General features: G+C 47.1%; 1 protein-coding gene across 6 annotated transcripts in view; it reads right to left on the bottom strand.

The window, feature by feature from the left end:
• NME9 (NME/NM23 family member 9) overlaps positions 1-23,349 on the bottom strand; it is an 808,977-nt gene that overhangs the window by 731,091 nt on the left and 54,537 nt on the right. Inside the window, exon 1 of one of the 6 annotated variants that reach the window (XM_069615819.1) lies at positions 7,780-7,880. The exons of the other annotated variants lie outside the window; for them this stretch is intronic. The gene's annotated coding sequence lies outside the window, so the exon portion shown is untranslated. Of the gene's footprint in view, positions 1-7,779; positions 7,881-23,349 lie in introns of those variants that run through there. 6 annotated transcript variants of the gene reach the window in all.

Raw genomic sequence — 23,349 nt, 5'->3', positions numbered from 1 at the left:
AACTGGAAAGTTTTGCTCTTTGCCTTTTTTCCAAAATTCACTAATTGTCCAGATAAATTGTCTTTAATATTTTCTTTCTTTTTCTTTCAAACTTTTCTTTAGTTTCCAAAACCTTTTTACAATTCAATAGAGTTTGAGAATTCTTGAAGAAACACGTGCTAAGCACACACGCAGATGATATCAATGCTGAGGATTCGCACGTTGAAAACTTCCCGCGCTGAAGAACACGCGCACTGTAAGAAAAGTCCACGCGCTTGAAAACACATGCGAAGCAGAATTCACGCGCAAACGGATTCTCGCGCAGATAACACACGCGCTCGTAAACACACGCGCTGTTGAACTCCCGCGCCTAATTCCCACGCGCCTTATAACCCACGTGCAAAAGAGTTCACACGTGGACGGGTTCACGCCTTAAAAAGCACACGCGCTGGTAATCAAACGCGCAATTGAGTTCTCGCGCAGAAGCACACGCGCTTGAAAACACACGCGCAATAGAGTTCTCACGCGGTGAACAGATTCTCGCGCTAGGAAGCACACGCGCTGGAAAACACACGCGCAATAGAGTTCTCACGCGGCTCACAGATTCTCGCGCTAGGAAGCACACGCGCTGGAAAACACATGCGCACTTGAATTCTCTCATCTGGAAGTACACACGTTGGAAAAACACGCGCAATTGAATTCTCACGCCGAACAACGCGCTTGAAAACACACGCGCTATTTTCACTCGCACGCGCAAAGGTTCAACGGTTAGTTTCAGATTACACGTAGTACGTGTTTAACAAATAGCGTTCACCCGTTAACCTCGCGCTAAATTTCAAGCGCATTCAAACAGTTCAAAATATAAATTCAAAGATAAACATTTTACAAGTTCTCACTAAAATGTCTTTAAGAGAAACAGAGCGGCAGTCTAACAATCTCTTAACAAAGTCACTTATCTCCAGAACGATTTCCTAAAGATCTTCAGAGTTTCCTGTCTTCAAATCGCATTCCAGACAGCTGAGAACTTCTCCTGAAACCCCCAAGAAAGTAGCTGCTCAACTGCTAGCGCCTTAAGGATAAAATCCACCAGGCCCAAGTCTTAAGCAGGAGCAGCCACTACACACGTCCTCTCAGCTGGGGCTTAGATGATGAAAGGCAAAGAGTGACAGTTTAGAATGTTCATTGTTGTTCTGCAGTGTCTTCTAACCAATCAGAGCTGTCACTGTGAAACTCCATTTTGCCTTGGGTCAGAACCAGGATTCTGGATCAGGAAGTTAAGGCCAAACCAACTACAATAGAAAACTTCCCACCCACACAAGGCTAATCTAAAAAAGGATAATAAAAGAGAAATATTGGGAAAGAAACTTGAATAAGGGAAAAATAGCCTGAATAGGGGAAGGAAACCTGACAGGTGACCCCCACCCACCCCAAGATACCTCCACGTTCTGATGCCTAATATATGATCACTCGAAAATCCGCCTTGTACCAACTAATGTTTGCTGATATTGTAAAAAGGGTAATGAAAAAGCAATATATAAAATGCTTGTGTATGATGTGATGAAATATGTTGTACTGCATATGAGCCATCTAGGGCATTGAGCCAGATTTTACTATAATCAAAATGTTAGATAGCACATTGTTTTCTTGCTCCTGAGTATATAACACAACCTGGTACTACCTCAGGTTTGTTGTATGTTCACCTTCCTCATGAGTTGCAAGCATCAGACTGACTAACGTTATGTAATGTATGTGCCAATGAAAAACTTCCATTTTATGAACCTAGTAATGTAAGCACACGGAAACAGCAGAAATGTGTAATTGTCCTAATGCCCCCAGCCCTAACAATCTGTCCTCTCTAGTAGAGCCCAGTGGATAGACCAGCCCAATGAGCTAGAAGCTGGAAGACTGGAGGTAGCAACAGGGGGAAGGTCAGAAAGTTGGATGAGACGCCTCTGCGGAGGGCCATGGAAGAAGAGTGGACTGGGAGACTAAGAAATAGAATGGGAAGAATGGCCATGTTGGGGATAAAAGGGTTGAAGGTGAGTATTGGGAAAGGAATCAAGAATAAATTTCAGCTCCCGCTGATACATAGAGGAGATGGGAGGCCAAATTACATACCCTGGGCTCAGATGGACAAGGCCAACTTATTAAAATGATTGCTCCCTCTGTCGGCAGGAGCAAGTAAGTGGATATATGCATTTGAGAAGCATACAGCGGGGGTGCCATTAACAGTGGGTGATGTCAAAAGTTTGTTGGTATCGGCAGTGGGCGACCAAGCAGACAGGGTCTGGGCAAAGGCTGGTTTCCCGGGAATAACATTAGATTGTGACCACCATCATGGAGCTTCCTTCAATACAGTGCGCGCAAGGATATGGGATGCTTTGAGGGACACATTCGCAGACACCCCTGATTTACAATCAGTAATGCAGTGTAGCATGAATGATGGGGAAGATGCTATGGATTTTATTTTACAGGTGCAGATGTGGAGAGCGGAGATGGGTACGGCCTGGGATCAATCAACATCCCTATTCTACTTTATAATAAAGAGAGGGCTCCCAAAAGAAGTCCAGAAAGCACTTGAGAAAATAGCAGGGATTAAAGCAAAGGGATGGCCCGAAATTCAAAGTATAATAGTACACCATTGCAAAAGAATCAAAGAAAGGGAGAAGGAGATAGCACAGAGAAGGTTGGTAGACGAGGCAAAGTTAATACAGACGAAACTGGTGAAGGTCGCCGCAGCTGTAGCAGCACTCCCCACAGATAGGGACGCGGAGGAGGAGGAGGGATCAGTAGTGATACAAGGAAGGATGGAAGCAAATTGGGCTGGCAATGGGCAGTCACAGTGGAATGGACAGGAGGAGTACAGAGGACCGCAGTGGCAAGTGTGGAGCACCTGGGGAGGAAGAGGTGGGTACAGAGGGCGCAGAGGGGGTGGTCCAGGGTATGGAGGAAATGGCAGGTATGGGGGGCAAGGACCTAGAGGAGGACAAGGAAATTGTTGGAACAGTGGGAGATGGGGACACTTCTCACGGGAATGTAGAAGTAAGCCAAACAATAATTACCAAGATGACCAGCATTATGGTCACCCACACCCAGGGAGCCCATACGGGTTACCAATGGGAGGGGGCAAGGAAAGCAGGAACAAAGGTGCCCAGAACAACACAGGGAGCAACCACATAATGTCCAACAGCATCCACAATGCCGCAAACACATGCCATACACACAGGGAAACCCCTTTGCCATGACAGCAAATGGTGCACCTGCACCATATGGGGGAGTGGCGGTGGTATCAGGAAATGTTTTCAGCCAAGGGGGGGGCCACGAGGCACCCAGCATAGGACTGCCCACAGAGAGCACTTGCGTGTCCAGTACTATCGACGTCCCTCGATGCAGCAGAGGAACCATTGATAGGGGCGGAGATAGGGAACAAACAATTCATTTTTATGGTGGATTCGGGAGCCGAAAATTCATGCCTACATGAGGGCAGCTTTCCGCTATCTAATCGTAAATTGGAGACGCAGGGGTTCTCTGGGGCGGTGGTCGAAGTTCCTTACACAGAAGAATTGGATGTAACAGTGGTGGGGTAAAACAGTAAGAGCACTCCTATTGTACTATGAACAGTCCCTGATTAACTTATTGGGAAGGGATCTCCTCAGTACGCTTAACATGACTATTTCCTTCACAGAGAGAGGGATAGTTTGCTCAACACCAGGTATTTGACCCATGCGAGTAATGCTGGTAGTGCACACACGAGCAACAGCGCCAGAAGTGCGCGGCATACCAGTGGACCCAGATGTTTTCATCCAGAGGTTAAAAACATTGGCACGGGTGGTCCCAGAATTGAAGCGCCTAGAGTGGAGGGTGCCTGCAGAATTTGTTTTCCACCCCATAGCATGCCCAGAGATAGTGCCAGGAACAGTGATGTCATTAGACTTACATGCAGTTTAGATCTCAGCCCAAAGAATAGCGGTCATTGCAATGGACATACATGGCTGCGAGTGGTGCACAGTGTTGTGCATCAATGCCGACATTGCACTGCGAGATTTGTCAGATGAAGACCTCTTGACAGATTCAGATAGTGATGGAGAAATAATAATGGAAATAGCAATCCCCTGTGATATAATGATACAGACAAAGTGCCAGTGCAACTGATGGCAGTGGTAGGAGCACCACCTTCATTCTTTGACGATGACATGCAGTCAGTGCCAGGTGACCTGTGGACCACCGGCCCCCATGATGTGAGACTGTTGCATGGGGTGACACCAGTTAAGATAAAACTCAAACAAGGGGCTTTATTGCCCAGAGTACCATCAAACTCATCATGCAATACTTGTATCTACCCGATTAAAAAAGCAAAGGGAGGGGCTTGGAGGATGATCCAAGATCTACGCCCACTCAATGATGTAATTCCAAAGGAGTTCACCTTGGTTCCCAATCCTGCATCCATCCTATGCAGCATCCCGAAAGATGCATCTCACTTCACAGTGGTTGATTTGAAGAACGCATTCTTCTCAGTACCACTCGCAGAAGAGTGCAGATATCTAACAGCATTTACATTGAGGGGAAAGAGGTATGAGCACTGTAGACTACCACAGGGGTACTGCGAAAGCCCAAGCATATTCAACAGAATGCTAGGAAATGTGACAACACACAATTATTCAGTATGTGGATGATTTGCTAATCTGTGGAAAAAATGAGGAGGAGTGTAGGAAACATTCTATTACTCTCTTGACATTGTTGGCCCACAAAGGTTACAAGGTGGACAAAGAAAAGTTACAATATTGTCAACGAGAAGTGTTGTACCTGGGACAGCTAATTTCAAAAGACGGTAAGAGAATCATACCAGACAGGGTAGCTCCCCTCTCAGCAGTAGGCAGACCAAAAACAGTGAAAGAAATGCAGAAATTTCTCGGCATGTGTAACTATTGCTGAGCATGGATATTAGATTATGCAGCATACACAAGGCCATTACTGCAGGGACTCAAAGAAGCTCAAAGAGAAAACACAGAAATACAATGGTCAGCAGAACTAGATGATGCCTTCACATCACTCAAAGAACTAATTTCAAGTGCACCAGTACTCGCAAACCCAGATTATGACCGCAAGTTTTATCTGTTCTCACATTGCAAGGGGTCACTCATGACAGCAGTACTGACGCAAAAGACATTGTTGGCACACAAGCCCCTGGCCTATTACTGTGGGACAGTGGATGCAGTAATGCAAGGACACTTCGCTTGCGAGCAATCACTCGCAGCCGCAGCGTTTACCATTGAGAAAAGTGCAACAATAGTGATGGGATGTTCTGTGACACTGTTCGTGGAGCACTCCCTATTCGCTATACTGGAAAGATCTAAAAGCACACACACAACGCAAAGAGCCACAGCGTATGAGATCATTCTGTCCAGCGCAAATATACACATAGTGAGATGCAAGACAGTGAGCCCTGCAAGATTCATTACAGAAACATGCACAGTGGAGGACATGCAAGTGCACGATTGTGCAGCATACAGAGGTGAGGAGGGAGACACACCCATTGTGAGTGAAAATGTACTGACTGAAGGAGAAGTATTCTTCATAGACGGGTCAGCATCAATAAATTCAGAGACAGGAGAAAAACACGTGGGAATAGCTGTCGTAATGTTAGAAGAAGGTGAGTACGAAGTGCTAGTACAGCAGCACCTGCCCGCCCATTACTCAGCACAAACTGCAGAATTAGTAGCACTCATTGAAGCATTACATACAGCAAGGGGATGTGCAGTTACAATTTACACAGATTCAGCTTACATGACTACTACAGTGCACGGAGGACTGGCTAGATGGGGACGGAGAGGGTTCTGCAAGGCATATGGGTCACCTGTACAACACGCAGAGCTTCTGAAAGAACTGATAGAGGCATTGAAAGACCCTACCGTGGTAGCTATAATGAAGTGCCAGGCCCATGCAAACAATACATATGTTCTCTCTTTGGGAAACGCGGCAGCGGACGCTGCTGCCAAGGAAGCTTCTTACTTAATAAAAGAGAGAACAGGTGAGTACCTGATACAAAAACATGTAGAAGAGGATCGCCCGGATGGCTATAATGCCATGCCCATATCGCAAATATTGGAACTACGAGAAGGGGCAACGAAAGAGGAAAAGAATTGTGGGAGAAAAGAGGGTGTAGCCAGTCAGCAACAGACCCCCTATGGCGTCAAAATCACACAGGTAAAGTAGTGATGCCAATCAAACTATTAGAAATAGCCTTCCAACAACTCAATTTTCCAGCGCACAATGCGAAACAACATATTGCCGCAGAAATACAGGAGAATTGGTTGTCCCAGGGTTGCAGGAACAACTTTCAAAAATGGCAATGGAATGTACAACGTGCCAAATATATAATTCAGGAATGACACTAAGGACATTACGAGGAACAATACCAAAACCAACAGGCCCATTCAGAGAGCTGCACATTGATTATGCAGACATGGGAGAGAGGTGCAATGGGTAGTGCTACATGATAGTAGTGGTTTGTCCGTTTTCACGATGGGTCGAGGCAGGGCCATGTGCACATCCAGATGCCAAATGTGCTGCAAGATTCTTAGTAAGGGAGGTGTTTCCACGCTGGGGAATTTGCGCCGTAATTCGCTCGGATAATGGCACATATTTTGTCAATGATCTCTTCAAAGAAGTAACAGCTTTGCTAGGTATAAAACACAAACTATGCACTATTTATCACCCACAAAGTAATGGCGTAGTTGAGAAGATCAACAGCCTCCTCAAAGGGAGGTTGTCGAAATTGTGTTTCTCACTCAAGAAAAACTGGGTACACTGTTTGCCCTTGGCCTTGTTCGAGCTGAGAAATAAGCCTAGCAAGGACCACCATCTGTCACCACAAGAAATTGTAACAGGAAGGCGGATGCACACGGCAAACTCCCCACTACGCAGACATTCAGACGCCCATAGAAGCGCCACTGTACTAGGTGAAGAGTTTAATGAGTACTTGACAAAACTCACAAAAGCGGCTCGTATGATAGCAAAACAGCTCGCGCCACCGTTCACAAATGAGGAAGGAAGCGAGGCAATACGCCCACAGAAGAGAACCCAAAAGGTCAGCTAACGCCAGGGGGGATGATGTATGTAAGAAGATTTGTGCGTAGGTGGAATGCCCCAAGATTTCATGGCCCATACGATTTCATGGCCCATATTAGTGTGTTGCACACCAACGGCAGTTAAAGTGAAGGACCTGAGATATTGAATACATTTAACAGATGTGCGAAAGGCCTATAATAATGTCACACAAGGACAGGACGAAGGAGTAGAAGAGAAAGAAGAAGTGTCACAATAAATGAGGCAACAAGACGTAGCTTCCTCCTATCATTAGATAGTGGTATAAGTTAAAGAGAAATAACTGAATAAAATAACTGTGTAACATTTAAGATGTTGTTAAGTAGCGAGCCAGAGACTATAAGGTAAGGAATCAAATGAGGTTTATTGTACAGCTCACCGAGGTTCGTTATGTTAATGGACAATTCAGCTCTTTGGGTCTCATTCAATTGCTCCCCTTCAAGGCACTTAAATACAGTTCAAAAGACAAAACAAGGTTTATTGGTCCCCTTCACTGAAATGCAGACCGCAATGAGTGAACCCAGAATCACAGCAGTACTTCAAACTAAATGCCGTTCATAGGGTGAAAATCATGGGTACAGCTGTCTCTTGAAATAAATGCAGTTCATAAGGATGTCAGCCGTACTTTGAAATAAATGCCGTTCTTAAGGTGAAAACAAGATTGCAGCTGTCTCTTGAGAAAAATGCAGTTCATACCGGCTAGAGCGTTTTCCTCTGCACGCCCGTCTAAACACACAAATGTTCACTGCTCTGCCGCCTCGGGTCGAATCACCCAATAAACAAAACTTCCCGGAGTCGCCTTTCACCCCCTTTCCAGCTCCTTTTCCATCCGGCGCTTTCCTTCCTTCCGCAGATGGGCTTGCCTGCAGGGCAGATAAGGTGCCCACCGGAGGGTGTTCCTTTTCTCACTAGTAAGCCCACCGGTACAGGGGACTGGCCTCGTTCCACTCTGTGCCTCCGCCGTCAGCCTCCTTCCATTCCTAAAAACCAAGAGAGAGCTGGAGTCGTTTTTGTGAGCCTTTTATAAATTTGTTTTTATTGGTTTTCACAGATACAAGTCATGCAAAGAAAAGATAATTTTAAGTATACAATTAACTATCTCATAATGGAGAAGCGAACCCTTAAAGTCTGGCGTATTTAGTGTCTGTCCTGCAAACACCTTCTTCATACATAGGGTTCATGCGCCAGCATGACCTTACCCTCCTCCCCTTTAATGCCCCCCTACCCCCTGGTCGGAACCTGTATTGCAGGTCAAGCAGGGTTCATCATGTGGCGAGCAGCGTCGGTGTTAAATGCCGAAATTGCATTGGTCATGCGAGTGTCAGTTGGAGAGTTCAACTCATACGTTGCCTAGGGCAATTCTTGTAGCTCCATCGCCGTGGTAGGGGCATCGTTATGAGATAGGCCGGTGGGCAGGTATATGCTTTTATATTCCATCCATAAGATTTCAGTCTGAGGTAGCTTTCCATGTAACAACGCTGTTATATGTTCAATTATGCATATATTATTGGAAACATGGATCCATTCATTTTTCGTGGGAGTTGTGGGCGATTTCCATCTCATTACTAGTGTTGCTCTAGCGGCTAATAGCAATTGTGGTGCTAGATCCTTGATCTTGACCCAGTCATCCTCATCTTTCTCGAGGCCAAACAATATGAGGTAGGGTGTAGGTGTTCTGTCAACACCATTGACTTCTTTGATCCAGCCCAGGACCTCTGACCAGAACACTTGTATTTTAGGACATCCCCATCACATGTGCCAGTAGTCTGCTCTGTTTCCGCATCCACGCCAGCATTCCGGGCTCGTAGTCTGAAACATTTTAGATAATCTGACTGGATCATATTGCCATCTATGTAATAATTTGATTGCATGGAGTTTGTATTGATTCGAAATGGATATTCGTGTGGCAGCCTGGCATATGGTATCCCATAGGTCTGGAGTGAACTGTTTGGAGAAATCTGTCTCCCACCTGCTTTTCAATGAGTCCGTGTTCGCCCCCTTCCCTTCTATCAATGTTTTATACATATTGGAGATTAGGCCTTTCATTGCAGTTCTTGAGTCCAGTATTTTCTCAAAAGGGGTGAGTTCTCTCATTAATTTGGGTTTCCACATGGCTCTTGTCAAAACCCCTTTTATCTGCAAGTATTGAAAGGTGGATAATAGGCCTATTCCGAGAGCTTCAGTTAGTTCGAGGAGAGAAATGAAGGAGTCTTTCCGTTGCAATTACCCTACTCTCTCTAATCCAGCCTAATACTATGATTGGAACCTTTCGACTCCTGGAATGTGGTCTTTGATTCCTGGGGACCCCAAGTGGCTGAGGGGAGCCGGCCAAGTAGTAATGTTTTGCATATTTTTGCCATGTGTCCAGATGTCCCAGATGGTCATTAGTATCGGGTGGTCTTTGAGTTTTCTACAGATTCTTTTTTTAGGTGCCATAACCATTCAGATACTGTAGCTGGGTTAAAGTAATGGTTATTCATATCGACCCACTGGGTGTCTGTTTGGTTACGGAGGTGTGGAATCAATACCCTGAGTTGGGCGGCCTCGAAATATTTTTGAAAATTGGGAAGCCCAACCCCACCTTTATCTTTTGGGAGCGTTAGAGTTTTATATGGAATTCTGGCTTTCTTCCCTTGCCATAGGAATTGGAGCATGGCCCTTTTGATCTCAGTAAAAAAGTTTTTGGGAATCCTAATGGGTATCGCTTGAAAAGGATGTAGGAACCGGGGCAGGGATATCATCTTAATTGCATTGAGCCGGCCTAGCCAGGATATTGTGAGCTTATCCCATCTTGTCAAGTCTAGCCTGAATTGTTTCAATAGGGGAGGGAAGTTTGCTTCAAATAGATCACTCAGGTTCTTTGTTAGTTGTATCCCCAGGTATTGTAGTTGTGAATGTTCGATATTGAGACCGAATGGGGAGAATTTGATGGTATTCTTATCTTTTTGACCTTGGAGGGGAAAAAGTGTGGGCTTTGTTTTATTTATTTTGAACCCAGACAGTTTACCATATTCTTCTATCATGTAGAGAGCCCGGGGGATGGAGACGGAGGGGTTTGTGATGTGGAGGAGGATGTCATCTGCGTAGAGGGCAATTTTGTATTCTGTTGTCCCCAGTCGAATACCTTTTAGTGTAGGGTCCGCCCTTATTGCGATTGCCAGGGGTTCTAAGGGGAGGGCAAAGAGAATCGCTGAAAGGGGGCATCCTTGTCGTGTCCCCTGCTGCAGGTTGAACCATCGTGAGTATTCCCCGTTCACAAATATAGATGCTTTGGGGTCTGTATAAATTGCATGTATCGCTCTCCTAAATCTAGTGCCCATTCCCACCTTTCGTAGTACTGCTTCAAGGAACCCCCATTCCACCCTATCAAAGGCCTTTTCTGCGTCGATGGAAAGCAGGGCCGGGTCATTCTCCATGCTCTGGGATGCGTGGATCAGGTGTAAGGTTTTGCGGATTGTGTCTGCACCTTGTCTGCCCAGTATGAACCCAACCTGATCGGAGTGTATAAGTTGAGGGATGGGGGTTCCGAGTCTCGCTGCCAAGATTCTGGTGTATATCTTTGCGTCAAGGTTAAGTAGAGAGATGGGGCGGTACAAGGAACATTTCGTAGGATCCCTCCCAGCCTTGGGGATAACAGTGATCAATGCCCTGGTAAAGGAGTCTGGGGGGTTTCCCTGTGTCCATTATTTCATTAAAGAGGAGTGTTAGGAAGGGGTCCAGCGCGGTGATGAAAGTTTTATAAAATCCGGCTGTCATGATGCCTGCCCCCGGAAGACCAGACCAGGCCCAGCAGCCCCAGAAGCAGGCATCATGCCACTTGGAGCATGCCCAAAAGCCCCAGTTAGGGGCTGTTTGGGTACAGTCCTGGCGCCTATGGCGCCTGGCTCATAAAGATAAAGTCAGTCCTGGCGCCATGGGCGCCAGGCTCATTATTGATAACTTACCTGAAGCAGACCATGCTGCATACTCACCTGAGGCAGACCATGCTGCATGAAGACTCAAGCCAAATGAGGCTTAGGAGGGACTATTTTACTGAAGGGACTATTTTGTTACTTGGGTGGGGCTGTGGAAGAATACTTACCTGGATCTTCTTCCAAGGCTATTTAAACCACGCCCAGACAGCCACACGTGCTTCGCGTTATTCTGCTTGCTGCAGCGTAACGCTCACCGTGTTTTCAGCAGCTCCAGTCTTCAGCCAAGCCTGCTTCAGTCCTGGGACTCCTGAAACAAGAAGAAAAGAAGGATAAAGGTTAGAACAGGTGTTTTAACTTTAATCCTTACCTGTATCCTGATCCATTTCGCCACGGAGCTGAAAGAAAGAAGTCTTTGAAGCATTGCTTCGCATTCCTACGGCGCCGCGCTGAACTCACCTGCTTGGCGGTACTTCAGCATTCCATCACGCTCTCTCCATCTCGCGGCCGCCCTCCGACACCTAAGGAGACAAAGACAGCAAGGTGAGCAAGGGGACTCTCTAAGGCTATACAAGCTACCCCCAAGGACTTACCTGATTTACCACGGGGGTATTCACCTCATCTCGGGTCGGCGCAGTCAACTCTGCTTCATCGCCGTACCCCGGCCCCTAAGGGGAAAACCACAATAGACTTACCTGAATCTTACCAATTGCCATTTGGAAATCTTCGAGTGGATTAATCGGCAACCTGCAAGGAATCGGACAGAGTGAAGATCAGACATTGGAACTCTTATGAACAATTGGACTTTAGAGTCAATACTGGAACTCACCAATTCCTCTACGCCAGTGAAGTAACTGGTCATCAACGCGCCCCTGCGGTCGACGCAGGATGGAGAGCTCATCCTTCCAAACCATCAGGAGACTAAGGAGGGGACATCAAGAGTGATCTGTGGGAAGACAACGGGAGTGGGGAAGGTGGCTTGACACTCAATTCCACGGGTGGTTAATTCCCCTTCTCCTTTGCAGAAGAATATTCCTGCGAGCCAGACAAACTAGGCAGAGCGGGCCAGTCCAGTCAGTCATCTCGGCGCTACACGTCACACTGGTGGAAACAACAGCGGCCCAGTTCCGGTCGACGCCCCCGTGGGAACCAGGTGAGCGTAACAGAACGCGAAGCCTACCCACAAATACCCACCTGGGCGTCATGGAGACCTCGGAAACTGATCTCTTGGCCCAATTATTAGGGGAATTAAGGGCCGAAGTGCATTCCGCTCGCCAAGAAACCAATGCCCTCAGGAGGGAACTGATAGTGTTAAAAGAACAAACTGATGAGTTGGCCAGACAACTATTACAGAGCCAGGCTGGACAAACACCTCTACCAGGACTTGGGGCAAGTCCAGCTCCTGTACCATCGAGTAACCCGGTGCAGATAAATTTACCTAGAGCCGTTCCTTTGGCTCCGCCTGAACGCTTTGCCGGAGACCCAAAAGGGTTTGCAACATTCATGAATCAATGCCGCTTGCACTTTTTATGTAGACCTGGAGCTTTCCCAAACGATCAGGCCAAGGTAGCCTTTGTACTGTCATATCTCAGCGGCAGTGCGGCGGATTGGTCCATTCCACTAGTTAACCAGGATGACCCGATTCTTCGAGATTTCCAGGGTTTTCGAACAAGCATGGAAAGACTATTCGCCCGACACTCCCGAGGGCAGGCTTTGGACAACGAACTTTTATCCCTACGGCAAGGTAACCAGGATCTTTTATCTTACATTGCAACTTTCAATAGATTAGTAGCGGAAACCGAATGGCCTGAAGCCAAGCGAATCACATTATTCCATCGAGGACTTCGGGGAGAACTCAAAGATGTTTTGGCCCAAATCGTGAACCCGCCTCAAGACTGTGCTGAATATATAGATCTAGTGGTCCAGCTCGATCACAGACTTCAAACCAGGAAGGCTGACCGAACCAAGTTTGAGAACAGGGTGTTGGTTAAAACCCACGTAAGCTCCAAGGGAGTAGATGTCTCAGAACCTATGCAAATCGGGGGGGTTAAAGGACCCTTAACCCAGAAGGAAAGAGATAGAAGACGGCAACTGCAATTATGTTTATATTGCGGAACTACTGGTCATTTTCTTCGGAACTGCCCTGTAAAACCACCTAAGAAAGTTATAGGAGCAGCAGACGAAAACCATGTGAAATCTGACTCGGGAAACGACCACGCCCGGCAAGCGTAGAGGTCCGCTTGCCGAGCTTAAAGAAGGACACTCTGACCTCGCATTTCACCATACCCATGGTCCTTGTAGATCCAGAGCAGCCATCACGCATGCACGCGGTAAAGGCGTACGTAGACAGTGGAGCCATAGGAAATTACTTGGACTGGGAATTGGCTACCAGGATGAATCTATCTCTCACCCGCAAGACCACAGCCGATGTTGTCACCACTGTAGATGGAACCGAAATTGCCTCTGGACCCGTAACTCATTCCACTGCAAAGATGACATTGCTGAGTCAAGATGGGCATCGAGAGGCTATGGTGTTTGACTTAATCAAGGTCCCACAGTTTCAGCTGATACTGGGGATACCTTGGTTGGAAAAACATAATCCCTGTATTGATTGGCGAGAGAAGAGACTAACCTTCCCAGAATGTGCTCACACCTGCTACCCAAGGAAAACTCAAAACTCAGTCCTTGCCCCAGTAATTCCAGTAGCCATACAATTACCTGTTGAATACCAAGACTTTCAGGATGTCTTCCAAAAGGAACAGGCAAACACCTTACCACCTCACAGATCGTATGATTGTCAAATAGATCTTGTACCTGGAGCACAACCACCTTGCAGCAGAATCTATGCCCTTACGGAACCCGAAAATCTTCATTTGCGCCAGTACCTAGACCAGTACCTTGCTAATGGCTTCATTCGCCCGTCCAAATCCCCTGCATCTTCAGCTTTGTTCTTCGTACCGAAAAAGGAAGGCGACCTTAGAACATGTATAGACTACCGCGCACTGAATCCGATAACCATCAAGAATCGATACCCACTGCCTTTGATCCCAGAACTACTAGACCAGGTGAAGGACGCTTGTATATACACGAAACTAGACCTTCGGGGGGCATATCATCTGGTACGTGTCAAAGAGGGTGACGAATGGAAGACTGCTATTCGCACCAAGTACGGACTATTTGAGTATCAGGTGATGCCCTTCGGACTATGCAATGCACCAGCAGCCTTCCAGTTCTTCATGAACGATGTCCTCCGAGAGCTTATCGACGTTTGTGTGGTCGTTTACATCGACGACATCTTAGTATACTCTTTATCAGAATCTGAGCATGTAAAACAGGTCCAAGCAGTCCTAGAGAAGTTACGCCAGCATAAATTATATGCTAAACTGGAAAAGTGCATCTTCCACACTACGGAAGTGGAATTCCTTGGATTTATTCTGACCCCGAGAGGAATCCGGATGGGTACACGAAAAGTGGATGCCATTCTTAATTGGCCTTCGCCAAGTTCAATCAAAGGAGTTCAAAGCATGCTTGGCTTTGCCAATTTCTACCGCAGGTTTATCCCGGACTTCTCGCACATTGTACATCCCATTACAACGCTATTGCGAAAAAACAAACGCTTTGTGTGGACAGAGGAAGCCGAGAACGCCTTCCAAGAGTTAAAAGCTAAATTCACATCTGCTCCCTTATTAAGACACCCGCGCCCGAGCTTCCCTACATAGTGGAAACAGATGCATCCAGTTCAGCCATGGGAGCAGTCCTTTCCCAAAAGGATCCCGAAACTAACCAGCTTCACCCAGTGGCGTTTTGGTCAAGAAAATTTTCAGCCCCCGAATTAAACTATGCCATAACCGACAAGGAGCTGCTGGCCATCAAGTCCGCCTTCAAGGCTTGGCGGCACTATCTACTGGGTGCCAGACATACCATCACGGTCATCACCGATCACCGCAACTTACAATACCTAAAGACAGCCACAGCCCAATCTTCGCGCCAACTCCGTTGGGCATTGTTCTTCGCCGAGTTTGATTTTGTAATAACCTATCGACCAGGTTGTAAGAATGGTAAAGCAGACACCTTGTCCCGGATTGGAATGGGAGAAGCAGAAATAACTTTAGAACCCGTACTCATAATTCCAGAACAGAGAATCCTTGGCCTGACATCCATACAGACACTGGAGGACATTCAAAACAAGATCCACCAACTCTTTGATTCCGTTGCCCTACAGGACTGGGCAAAGAAAGGTCCAGAGTACTCTGTCATCGATGATTTACCTTATTACCAAGGCCGGCTATTTTTACCGCAAAAGGAACTACAGGAACTTGTCATTTCCCATTACCATGACACCTTAATAGAAGGGCATCCGGGTATTGCAAAAACCGAAGCTAAAATTAGGAAGCAATTTTGGTGGCCCACCTGGCGAAAGGATGTCAAGTCATTTGTCATGTCTTGTGGCATTTGCGCACAAAATAAAGGGCAAAAGAAAAAACCTGCTGGATTATTGCAACCATTAGACATACCACCTACCCCTTGGCATACCTTGTCATTGGACTTCATCACGGATTTACCCCCGTACCAAGGTTACAATACCATTCTAGTTATTGTATATCTTTTTTCTAAAATGGCCCACTTCATTCCTTTAAAAGGGATACCTTCAGCTTCAATCCTGGCCAAGGAATTCCTTGAAAATGTTGTCCACCTGCATGGCTTTCCTTCAGTGTTAATTTCAGATCGGGGCAGTCAATTCATTTCACATTTTTGGAGGAAATGCTGCCAACTGGCACAAATTGATGTTAGGCTTTCGACCAGTCACCACCCTCAGACCGACGGTCAAACGGAGAGGACCAACCAGACTCTTGAACAGTACCTCCGTTGTATGCTACATCAGTCTGAGGGGAATTGGAAAGACATTCTGTGGATCGCAGAGTATGCGTACAATAATTCCGTACACTCAGGAACTGGACAAAGTCCTTTTTTTACCATTTATGGGCACCATCCTCGAACCTTGGATTTGGACTCACCCCAGCATTTAGAGATGCCCGCAGTGGACCATCTCCATGCTGTTATTACACAAGCCTTTAAAGAAGCAACCATCCATTTGCAAAAGGCTAAGGACAAATACAAAAAGGATGCGGATCAGCACAGAAGTGAAGCTCCTCAATACCAAATAGGGGACCAAGTATGGTTAGCCACTAAGCACTTACCACTCAAGGGGACTCGGACCTTTAACCCCAGGTATTTGCGACCTTTTTCTGTCAAGGCAATTATTAACCCAGAGGCCGTCAAGTTGGACCTACCTGCTCATATGCGAATCCATCCCGTCTTCCACGTGTCTCTTTTGAAGCCAGTGCAACCAGGAACTAGGCTAACCACTCCACCTGAACCTATCCTCATAGACGGGGAGCCTGAGTTCGAAGTCAAGAATATTTTGGACTCAAAAAGAGTGAGATCAAAACTCTTTTACCTAATTGACTGGAAAGGTTATGGTCCGCAGGAAAGGTCTTGGGAACCTAGTGACCACGTGCATGCACCTCGTTTAGTGAAGAGGTTCCATCGGGAATTTCCAGACAAACCACGGCCAAGGGGGAGAACGACTTTAGGAGGGGCCTTGAGGGGGAGTGCTGTCATGATGCCTGCCCCGGAAGACCAGACCAGGCCCAGCAGCCCCGGAAGCAGGCATCATGCCACTTGGAGCATGCCCAAAAGCCCCAGTTAGGGGCTGTTTGGGTACAGTCCTGGCGCCTATGGCGCCAGGCTCATAAAGATAAAGTCAGTCCTGACGCCATGGGCGCCAGGCTCATTATTGATAACTTAGCTGAAGCAGACCATGCTGCATACTCACCTGAGGCAGACCATGCTGCATGAAGACTCAAGCTAAATGAGGCTTAGGAGGGACTATTTTACTGAAGGGACTATTTTGTTACTTGGGTGGGGCTGTGGAAGAATACTTACCTGGATCTTCTTCCAAGGCTATTTAAACCACGCCCGGACAGCCACATGTGCTTCGCGTTATTCTGCTTGCTGCAGTGTAACGCTCACCGTGTTTTCAGCAGCTCCAGTCTTCAGCCACGCCCGCTTCAGTCCTGGGACTCCTGAAACAAGAAGAAAAGAAGGATAAAGGTTAGAACAGGAGTTTTAACTTTAATCCTTACCTGAATCCTGATCCATTTCGCCACGGAGCTGAAAGACAGAAGTCTTTGAAGCATCGCTTCGCATTCCTACGGCGCCGCGCTGATCTCACCTGCTTGGCGGTACTTCAGCATTCCATCACGCTGTCTCCATCTCGCGGCCACCCTCCGACATCTAAGGAGACAAAGACAGCAAGGTGAGCAAGGGGACTCTCTAAGGCTATACAAGCTACCCCCAAGGACTTACCTGATTTACCACGGGGGGTACTCACCTCATCTCGGGTCGGCGCAGTCAACTCTGCTTCATCGCCGTACCCCGGCCCCTAAGGGGAAAACCACAATAGACTTACCTGAATCTTACCAATTGCCATTTGGAAATCTTCGAGTGGATTAATCGGCAACCTGCAAGGAATCGGACAGAGTGAAGATCAGACATTGGAACTCTTATGAACAATTGGACTTTAGAGTCAATACTGGAACTCACCAATTTCTCTACGCCAGTGAAGTAACTGGTCATCAACGCGCCCCTGCGGTCGACGCAGGATGGAGAGCTCATCCTTCCAAACCATCAGGTGAGACTAAGGAGGGGACATCAAGAGTGATCTGTGGGAAGACAACGGGAGTGGGGAAGGTGGCTTGACACTCAATTCCACGGGTGGTTAATTCCCCTTCTCCTTTGCAGAAGAATATTCCTGCGAGCCAGACAAACTAGGCAGAGCGGGCCAGTCCAGTCAGTCATCTCGGCGCTACACGTCACACTGGTGGAAACAACAGCGGCCCAGTTCCGGTCGACGCCCCCGTGGGAACCAGGTGAGCATAACACCGGCGGTGTAGCCGTCTTCGCCCGGGGACTTGCCCAATGTTAATCTTTTTATGGCAGCTTGGACCTCTAGTTCCGTAATAGGGGATTCTAATGATTCGACCTCTAATACGGGGTACATCTACTGAGGACAGATAGGACTCTGTCTGTGATCGTTCAGGGTCTACCTCAGAAGAATATAGAGTTTCATAAAAGTCGACAAAATGTTCTGGGATGGTGGTGCGGGCGTGTGATGTGGGGGAGGTATCGCCTTTAATTTCTAATACTCTTCGCTCTGCTCTTTGTTCTCGCAGCCTGGCAGCGAGAAGTGTGTAGGCCTTATCGCCCTTCTCGTAGAATTTTTGTTTTAAAAATCTTAGTTTACACATGACCTTTCATGCTCCAACAGTTTCAGTTCGTTTCTTTTCTCTCTGGCTTCGTTCATCTTCTGAGGATCCACTTCTTCACCTATTTTGGGTGCGCGTTCTAATTGGGAGATTTCAGTTCGGAGCCTTTGTTCAATAAGGTTATGTTCCCTCTTCTTTGATGAGCCTTCCCTTATCAAGATCCCTCTCCAGGTGGCCTTCCCGGCCTCCCACACTGTTTGTTTGGGTACCTCTCCATTGTCGTTTGTTTTAAAGAATTCAGAGATTTCTGTCTCCATTTCAGTTCTGAAAACGACATCCCTCCAAAGGCTCTCGTTGCAGCGCCATTTCCCACTATTTTTAGGTAGGTCGGCCCACTGGATGTCTGTGAGGACCATGTCGTGGTCGGTCCAAGTAATCAGGGTTATTTTTGCCTGTGATGTTACTTCAGAGAGCTCTCTGGAGAGATACATGTCATCTATGCGGGTGTACGTATTGTGGGGAGCGGAATAGAAAGTGTAGCTTTGTTCTTCCGGATGAAGAGCTCTCCATGTGTCTACCATGTTGTACAGTTCCATCATATTAGCTAGCTCAGTCGGTTCAGGTCTATTCTGATGAGTCGTGGTAGGATTCCCAGGATTCCGGTCTGTGGCCGGGTTCGCCCATTGGTTAAAGTCCCCCCCCAAGATGATGTGCCCGGTGGCTTCGAGTAGTATCTTAGGGATTGTTCTGGAAAGAAATCTAGACTGGCCTGTGTTCGGAGCGTACAAAGTGGCAATTGTGACGTTCAGATTACCTAGTTGTCCATTTACTAGCATTGCTCGTCCTTCAACGTCTGACCATGCCTTGGTTATCACAAAATCTATGCCTTTTCTAATGAGGATTCCCACCCCTCCCTTTCTGAGCGGGCCCGAGCCCCAGAATTCAGTTCCCACTCGTTTCCCAAGAATCCGTCGTTCATCTCCTTTTGTGTATTTTGTTTCCTGGAGTAGAAGAATATCTAGTCCGCTTCTACGAAATTCCCTGGCTACAAGGGACCATTTCGTCGGTGAGTTGAGCCCTTTAACATTGAGTGTTCCAACTCTTAATGAGACCGGTTCCCTTAAATTAACGTTCGTAGCGATAGTTCTTTCTTGCTGGGAGTTGTCTCTTTGTATACACTCGGCAATGCGCTATGCTCACGAGCCGCACGCTGGTTTGGCTGTTGTGGTTCATTATGTTTGCTGCTCTGACCTTCTTTATTTCCTTAGCTTTTCCCTTCCCCTCTCCCCCCTCCTTCTCTGAATATAGTGTCTATGGTTTAAATGATCGTAATCCTTCCGTTTTATCATGGTTATATGACACTACCGCTACCCCAGTCACACAAACAGTCCATCCATCCATAGAACATGAATTCCCCACAAGTACACAGGAAGAAAAGGCAGAAATGACTGAAAGATTTCTGGCCCTATATGATGAGTGGGAAAAGGGGGGGGGACAGGTGAACAGGGCACAACACTGCAAGCAGCAAGTAATGCAAAAGGGTACCTCAAAAGCAGCAGAAGGAGGAGGAGGGAATATGACGAGTACTCTTGCCTGGGGCTAGACACAATAGAAGACCCTTGACACCCACATCAATCAAATAAATGGTATGCAGATATGAGCTCCTCCACAAAGCAAACAACGAATGAGAGCTGTTACGTATGCTCCCTGATTCCCCACGCCTCAGGCACACCTAAGGTACTACTGCCTCAAGAATTGCCTCTTGCAGACGCCCAGTGTCTCCTTCATCTCACCCTATGTAGAATTAAGAACACCTTCCAGGCACACACAGTATCTTTTGAAATGCTGCAAAACGAGAAAACCTGCTACTCGAGACCCAAAGGAGTGATATGTTTAAAAGAACCGTTCTGTTTTCAGAAAATAAGTGGAAAGAGGAAGTAATAACATGCAAAGCAAAAGTGCTACGAGGATTGCCAGAAGAGAAATTGCAATGGGTCGAGAAAACCTGCACACCAGTGTGGACCAAGCATATCACAAAGCTAACATGGGTGACAGCCATAGAAAAACCCTTCAAACTGCAAAAAGAAATCACATACGAACTATGCTTCCTTGGCGAGGGGAAAAACAACCTGGGCACAAATAAGAACTGCAATAGAACGCTCATTATCCCAGACATGAAGAAAGGGAGAGCAGCCCTTATGGACACTTACCGGGTCTGCGGTAAACAGGCATACTTGCACCTCCCAAAATCTTGGAGGGGCACATGTTCTTTGGCGAAACTGCACTCTGCCCTGATGGTGATCCCGAAGAGTCACATCGAAGGAGGAGAAGAACTGCAAGCCGCCCATCAGCCAGAGAAGTTTCAACCTACAGAAGAACTGCAAATGTATGTCCTGTCCACGGACAACGCGCAAGGTATGATATCAAGAAAGCGGACGTCATCCAACTACATATCCAAGGCCTCCACAGAACTGTTGGCACAAATTCCTGACAGGTTCCGGCTATTCAACTCCGCTGAAACATTTTTTGCCTCCCTCGTCCCTAGTATCCAGGTGCGAATCACATGCTGGGAGCTGATCCAATTGGCCAACGACACTGAAGAAGGGTTCAACGTGATCAAGGCGGAGCTAATGGCCCTAAGGCTAATGACAATGCAGAACTGGTATGTCCTAGACCTGTTAACGGCAATGGATGGAGGTATTTGCCGAAAAATCAGGAGCGCGTGCTGCACATTTGTGGCTTCTGCAGATGTGGACAACTGAACACTATCACACGTTATCACAGCAGTGCACAATTTGGCAGAGCGGATAAAGAAAGAAGGTGGAGTGGACCCGAGCTCTTGGTTCAATAACATTTTTTCCTGGGTACCATCCCGGCAAGATTGACTGTCAAAATGGTGTTACCCATCATCGTATTTTTTCTCCTGATTTTTTGCGTGTGCCAGCTAGGTCTTCGGTGCTGCGCAAACGCAGTTCCTAATGGCGCAATGATGGTGACAATGGGCAACACTAGAGGAGCAGCACAAATTATGCAGGAGGCACAAGTACAAACAGGTGAGGATCCTGAACCCAAATATAGAATGGTGGCATTATACTATGACGGGGATATAGTGGATAGGTTGTACCACACAACAATAAAAGAACCGCTGGAACGAGAATGATATAAGGAGGTATGGGTAGACCTGGAGGGGGTTGGGTGATGTATATATATGACCTGCACACCGGATGAGTATGCTAGGAGTGGGGAAAGTCTCCGAGGGGTGTGTAGAGCCTGGATGCCAATAAAGGGAACACCGGCGTGGGATGAAGCAATAGCTAATGAACAAGAACGCCAAAGGTTGGGTGAGTTACAGTATTCGTTACTTAAGTAACGAAAGGGGGGAAATGTATGCGAGGACAGGTCTTTAGGACCCCCCTCCCCCACATTGCCCACCTACGTGATGCTCATGACTCGTCGGCAGCCCCCCATGCACCTGGGCCCGGGAGGCAGGGTGGCTGCAGATCGACACGTGAGGATGCACGGCTCGCCTTGTAGCATAACATAGACACCATTTTGTAACACACCAAGACTCCATTTTGAATATACTGAACCCAGGCCTCAGTTGAACAGCCTGCGTATAAACGTTGCAGCTCAGCCCCTACTTGACCACGCACAAAGAATCCTGCACTCCCCCCCACAGCCTCCACCCCATGGCAGATCCGCTGAAGGCCCGTTCTCACGAGCAACTAGACGCGAACAAGTGACAGAACAAACACTGTATCATTTACCTTCCGCAGTACATCATTGCCCTAGAAGTGACCGAACTTATTAGTTGGGGTCTGGGAAAGAACAAAAGTCGCCCCTATCAAGTATTCCTCGACCCTGCGCTTAACCCCCTGTGCTTGTGACCCTCACCCACCCCAAGATACCTCCATGTTCTGATCCCTAATATATGATCACTCAAAAATCCACCTTGTACCGACTAATGTTTGCCGATATTGTAAAAAGGGTAATGAAAAAGCAATATATAAAATGCTTGCGTATGATGTGATGAAATATGTTGTACTGCATATGAGCCATCTAGGGCATTGAGCCAGATTTTACTATAATCAAAATGTTAGATAGATAACACATTGTTTTCTTGCTCCTGTGTATATAACACAACCCGGTACTACCTCACGTTTGTTGTATGTTCACCTTCCTCATGAGTTGCAATCATCAGACTGACTAACGTTATGTAATGTATGTTCCAATGAAAAACTTCCATTTTATGAACCTAGTAATGTAAGCACACGAAAACGGCAGAAATGTGTAATTTTCCTAATGCCGCCAGCCCTAACAATCTGTCCTCTCTAGTAGTATTTGTACAGCCCAGTGAATAGAGACTCGCACGAAGTTACAAGGCCATCTCCCCAACCCACCCGCCAAGGGCGCCGGGGCTTACTGGTGTTCGAACAGCACAGTTTCACCTCCCCGCATTCCTGCTGGACCTGCTTCAAGTATTGACCTCCCCCATGTCAGAGGCCGACATACAACCACTGTGTACTGCCATGGCCAGGCCAAGTGAATTACGAGCTACCCGGTCCTAAATCCCGCCGCCTTTGCGGTGCCAGCTATGTGCCCCCTTTGACCTAATGGTATTCTAGTTCACCCCAAATTCAACAGACCACGAAGACAGTTATCTGTCCTTCTGCAAACATTCCCCAGAGCCATCATTTACTGCATCTAACAGGATGAAATGATGAAGGTAGCTTGACCCGTGCCCCCTGACAAGACACCTAGACCCATGAGACTGGGTCCTTTGTTAATGACAACTTTACGATGATGTATGAAGGACGCCTCGTATTGCATACTGCTTCCCTGTGTCCCCACCCAGATTTAGATTGATGTGTTACAAGTTTTACATAACAACTTGGTATAGATGAGTGTGATGAATGTGTATGAATGGGCACAAGGGCATGTTTCAAGAACCATAGTGGTGAATCTCTGTTGACAGCCAGTGCCCTTGATCTCCACCCCAATGAGCCCAGCTGACCCAAGCACGTCGTGATGCCACGTTGATCCCCGCCAATCATGGAGCACCGAACATATAGTGAACATAGTAGCTA

Source organism: Ambystoma mexicanum, chromosome 9, assembly GCF_040938575.1.
Source record: "Ambystoma mexicanum isolate Mex_15411 chromosome 9, UKY_AmexF1_1, whole genome shotgun sequence".
Lineage (NCBI taxonomy): Eukaryota > Metazoa > Chordata > Amphibia > Caudata > Ambystomatidae > Ambystoma > Ambystoma mexicanum.
The sequence above is the reverse complement of the archived record's forward strand: the minus strand, read 5'-3'. Positions and strand labels throughout refer to the sequence as shown.